Source organism: Salmo salar, unplaced genomic scaffold (genome assembly GCF_905237065.1).
Source record: "Salmo salar unplaced genomic scaffold, Ssal_v3.1, whole genome shotgun sequence".
Taxonomy (NCBI): Eukaryota; Metazoa; Chordata; class Actinopteri; order Salmoniformes; family Salmonidae; genus Salmo; species Salmo salar.
In genome coordinates, this window is record NW_025550938.1 from 1 (window position 1) to 5000 (window position 5000).

General features: G+C 50.3%; 4 non-coding genes and 1 pseudogene across 4 annotated transcripts; all 5 read left to right on the top strand.

Annotated features, from left to right (window-relative positions):
* Positions 1-89: 89 nt before the first annotated feature.
* LOC123740603 (U2 spliceosomal RNA) lies at positions 90-278 on the top strand. The gene has a single exon (XR_006768479.1). It is a non-coding gene; the product is annotated as a U2 spliceosomal RNA (small nuclear RNA).
* Positions 279-825: 547 nt separating this feature from the next.
* On the top strand, positions 826-944 carry LOC123740587 (U5 spliceosomal RNA). The gene has a single exon (XR_006768465.1). It is a non-coding gene; the product is annotated as a U5 spliceosomal RNA (small nuclear RNA).
* A 348-nt stretch (positions 945-1292) lies between these two features.
* On the top strand, positions 1293-1482 carry LOC123740546 (U2 spliceosomal RNA). The gene has a single exon (XR_006768427.1). It is a non-coding gene; the product is annotated as a U2 spliceosomal RNA (small nuclear RNA).
* A 555-nt stretch (positions 1483-2037) lies between these two features.
* LOC123740416 (U5 spliceosomal RNA) lies at positions 2038-2154 on the top strand. Its single transcript, XR_006768309.1, has one exon. It is a non-coding gene; the product is annotated as a U5 spliceosomal RNA (small nuclear RNA).
* Positions 2155-4777: 2623 nt separating this feature from the next.
* On the top strand, positions 4778-4953 carry LOC123740324 (uncharacterized; annotated as a pseudogene).
* Positions 4954-5000: the final 47 nt, after the last annotated feature.

Here is a 5000-nt window from a genome sequence, read left to right on the forward strand (position 1 = left end):
AAGCGTTGGGTGAGGAGGAGCCAACTTTTGCCAAACCGATGAGGTCTGCCGAGGCCCGGGGCCGGGGTGCAGGGGTCAATTTGCGGGTTATCGCTTCTCGGCCTTTTGGCTCAGATCAAGTGTAGTATCTGTTCTTATCAGTTTAATATCTGATACGTCCCCATCGGGGACTACATATTAAATGGATTTTTCGAACAGGGAGTCGGAAATGGGGCTTGCTCCGTCCGCTCCACGCATCGACCCGGTATTGCAGTACCTCCGGGAACGGTGCAACACTTTTCTCCCATTGTCAAGGAAAAAGAAATACACCAAGCTATGTAAAACAGCTAGCAGAAGAAGAGAAGGAATGAAAAAAGAAGAATCATCCAAACTGAAACAAGTGCGAAGCCCCCCTTCATGGGGGTCCCCGTTTTCCGCCATTTTACTTAAAAAAAAAAAAAAAAAAAAAAAAAACATTGGCCAGGAGAGTGTGTGTGTGTGTGTGTGTGTGTGTGTGTGTGTGTGTGTGTGTGTGTGTGTGTGTGTGTGTGTGTGTGTTTGAGCCCCCCAAAAAAATACAATCACTTCACCAGGATTGTGTGTGTGTGTGTGTTTTGAGCCCCCCAAAAATACAATCACTTCACCAGGATTGTCTATCTATCTATCTGTCTGTCTGTCTGTCTGTCTGTCTGTCTGTCTGTCTGTCTGTCTGTCTGTCTGTCTGTCTGTCTGTGACTTTTTACCCACAGCCCTCGAAAACTTGGAAGAGTGGGTTCGGGGACCACCCGCGGGACCCGGCCTAGAGTGCACCGTGTGTGTCTCGGGCCCCGACCTCTGACTTCCATACGACTCTGGTTTCTCTTCATTACGCACAAGCCTTTCGCCTTTTACTAAAGACTTCCGTGGAGAGGAACACTTCTACGAGTTCAACGTATTTTTGGAAGGGCTTTGCTTCTGGCAGAGCCCGGTATCTTGTTTCAAGAGAAATTGACAGAGATGACGCCGAGACTTTTGCTCAGGCGTTTGACTTGAAGCCGGCTGACCGACCGGCGTATTTTTTCCACTCAAAGTAGTCGCTCGGGCAATTGAGTTCAAGCCCGACGATGACTGGTGTATTTGCCGGGCATTGAACAAATAGTCGCACTAGGATTAAAGAGCTAGTGACCTAACGACGCATTAGCGACTTTTAAAAAAAACACACCCGCCTGTCACCAGGGAAGCGTTGGGTGAGGAGGAGCCAACTTTTGCCAAACCGATGAGGTCTGCCGAGGCCCCCCGGGGACCCGGCGGGTGCAGGGGTCAATTTGTGGGTTATCGCTTCTCGGCCTTTTGGCTCAGATCAAGTGTAGTATCTGTTCTTATCAGTTTAATATCTGATACGTCCCCCATCGGGGACTACATATTAAATGGATTTTTCGAACAGGGAGTCGGAAATGGGGCTTGCTCCGTCCGCTCCACGCATCGACCCGGTATTGCAGTACCTCCGGGAACGGTGCAACACTTTTCTCCCATTGTCAAGGAAAAAGAAATACACCAAGCTATGTAAAACAGCTAGCAGAAGAAGAGAAGGAATGAAAAAAGAAGAATCATCCAAACTGAAACAAGTGCGAAGCCCCCTTCATGGGGGTCCCCCGTTTTCCCGCCATTTTACTTAAAAAAAAAAAAAAAAAAAAAAAATAACATTGGCCAGGAGAGTGTGTGTGTGTGTGTGTGTGTGTGTGTGTGTGTGTGTGTGTGTGTGTGTGTGTGTGTGTGTGTGTGTTTTTGAGCCCCCCCAAAAAAATACAATCACTTCACCAGGATTGTGTGTGTGTGTGTGTTTTGGGCCCCCCAAAAATACAATCACTTCACCAGGATTGTCTATCTATCTATCTATCTGTCTGTCTGTCTGTCTGTCTGTCTGTCTGTCTGTCTGTCTGTCTGTCTGTCTGTCTGTCTGTCTGTGACTTTTTACCCACAGCCCTCGAAAACTTGGAAGAGTGGGTTCGGGGACCACCCGCGGGGACCCGGCCTAGAGTGCACCGTGTGTGTCTCGGGCCCCGACCTCTGACTTCCATACGACTCTGGTTTCTCTTCATTACGCACAAGCCTTTCGCCTTTTACTAAAGACTTCCGTGGAGAGGAACACTTACGAGTTCAACGTATTTTTGGAAGGGCTTTGCTTCTGGCAGAGCCCGGTATCTTGTTTCAAGAGAAATTGACAGAGATGACGCCGAGACTTTTTGCTCAGGCGTTTGACTTGAAGCCGGCTGACCGACCGGCGTATTTTTCCACTCAAAGTAGTCGCTCGGGCAATTGAGTTCAAGCCCGACGATGACTGGTGTATTTGCCGGGCATTGAACAAATAGTCGCACTAGGATTAAAGAGCTAGTGACCTAACGACGCATTAGCGACTTTTAAAAAAAAACACACCCGCCTGTCACCAGGGAAGCGTTGGGTGAGGAGGAGCCAACTTTTGCCAAACCGATGAGGTCTGCCGAGGCCCCGGGGCCCGAGCGGGTGCAGGGGTCAATTTGTGGGTTATCGCTTCTGGCCTTTTGGCTCAGATCAAGCTTGGTACCGAGGTGCCCCAAAGCCCGCTGAGCCAAAAGGTCGAAGGAAGGCAGGAGGGAGGAAAGTTTGTTATTTTGGTTTTTTGTATTCACGATTGGTTTATTTTGCCGCTCTTTTTCAGTTTTTTCTGTTTTGAAGAGAGCGAGAGCTGAGTAGAGTGTGTCAAGCTCCTTGCGGAGATGGCGCAAAGTACTTCATCGAGACCGGTCCCTAGGACAGGTCAGGCAAATACGATACGCTTTGCTTGGAGAGATAAGACGATGGAGCCTTTTGACAGAGATGCCTTTGGGAGGAACATTGTGATTGGAATCCTGGGACTGAAGGTGGAGGATGTGTTCTGCCTTCAAGACAATCCATTGGAAGGAGCGTATGAGTTGGCACTGCATACAGAAGGAAAGCACGATGACATTTTGAGAAAAGTGAGAGAAGTGGAAGCGGAGAGGCCAATGTCTCTTTACATTGTAACCAGCTTGGCGAGGAGTAATTTCCGAGTGGTAAATGTAAATATTTACAACCCTTACGTTAAGGATGAGGAGGTGGGGGCCTTTCTGGGGAGATACATGGATGGTGTCTCCTCAGGAAGGCACCTCAAAGATTCCCTGGGCTTTTGGACCGGGAGGAGGGGTTTCAGGCCCTCCTAAGAGAGGACCCAAATGGATTGGGTGGATACCTCCATCCTCCGGCGATGTTCTCCCTGGGGGCTGACCGGGGACGTTGCATTATGCCCGTCAGCCTCCGTTCTGCAGGCGTTGTATGGCCTATGGTCATATCCTCGCCTCGTGCGGTACAAAGAAGTGTAGGTATTGTGGATCTACGGAGCACGAGGCGAGGGACTGTGACGCGCCGAAGGCATGTCACGGGTGTGGTATGCTAACGCACCTGTGGCGTGAATGCCCGGCGCGTCAGAGGTCATACGGCGTCTGCAGCTGGGGGGGAGCAAGAGCCGGGGATGGGGGTAGAAGGAGGGACCAAGAACAAAGGACTGGAACAGAGGGAGCGGACACACGGGTGGAAGAGGAGGAGAAAACGGAAGCGGGAGGAGAAAAAGGAAAAGAAGACAACAGCATAGTGGAAACGGAAGGGAAGAAGGCTAAAGGAGAGCAGGAGGAGGAAGGAGACAGGAGAGTGAAGGGGCCAGAGAAGACGGCTGTGGAGAGGAAGGAGACGGAGAAGGCAACAGAGAGGGAGGAGACTGGGAAGACGGAGGTGGAGAAGAAAGAGACAGAAAGGAAGGAGACTGGGAAGAAGGTGGTGGAGGAGAAAGAGACAGAAAGGAAGGAGACTGGGAAGACGGCGGTGGAGAAGAAAGAGATAGAAAGGAAGGAGACAGGGAAGAAGGTGGTGGAGGAGAAAGAGACAGAAAGGAAGGAGAGAGGGAAGAAGGTGGTGGAGGAGAAAGAGACAGAAAGGAAGGAGACAGGGAAGAAGGTGGTGGAGGAGAAAGAGACAGAAAGGAAGGAGATAGGGAAGAAGGTGGTGGAGAAGAAAGAGACAGAAAGGAAGGAGACAGGGAAGAAGGTGGTGGAGAAGGAAAAGACAGAAAGGGAGGAGACAGAGAAGGTAGTTGTGGCGGGACCAGTAGGAGAAGGAGTGAAGGAGTGGGGGACAGTAAAGAGGTGAAATCACGGGTGGAGGTGGAGAAGGAGGCAAGCTATGAAAACTTTTTGCCTTTTACTCCACCATACAAGAGGTCGAAAAGAGGGGAGCGCTCAAGGAGGATGGGTGGTAAAAGAGGGAGGGGGGGCAGATCAGGGTGGAGGGGAGGGGGAGGTTACAGGGCCCTCTTGGGTTCCCTCTTCCTTCACCTTTACACCCCTGTCTGAGCTTGACCTTACAGGCATGGCCCAGGATTGGGCGATGGAGGGAGGCTTAAGCTCCCTGTTTGGGCTCGTGGGGTCCCCGGGCCGGAGTCAGGAGGAGGGCAGGGTGGTAGACCTAAGTGTGGGGTACGGGACGCAGGGTGAGCGTGTGTCGGGCGCTGTTACCGCATCCAGGGGAGAGGGGATGGCGGCCGACGGGGAGCGTCAGGAGTGGAGAAGGCGTCCCCGTCGGTCGGGATGGGGTGAGTTTTTCTTTGATTTTTTGGTGTAGGTTTTGGTTTGTAGATGGGAAGGGGAGGGAAAATGCTCCCATGACTTTTGGTTTTTGGGTTTGGTTATTATTGAATAGTTTTGAAATGTTTAATGGAATTTGTGTTTGAATTGATTGATTGTATAAGATTTTTGTTGGGTTTTGAACGTAATAAATATATTTTATAAAAAAAAAAAATCTGTTCTTATCAGTTTAATATCTGATACGTCCCCCATCGGGGGACTACATATTAAATGGATTTTTCGAACAGGGAGTCGGAAATGGGGCTTGCTCCGTCCGCTCCACGCATCGACCCGGTATTGCAGTACCTCCGGGAACGGTGCAACACTTTTCTCCCATTGTCAAGGAAAAAGAAATACACCAAGCTATGTAAAACA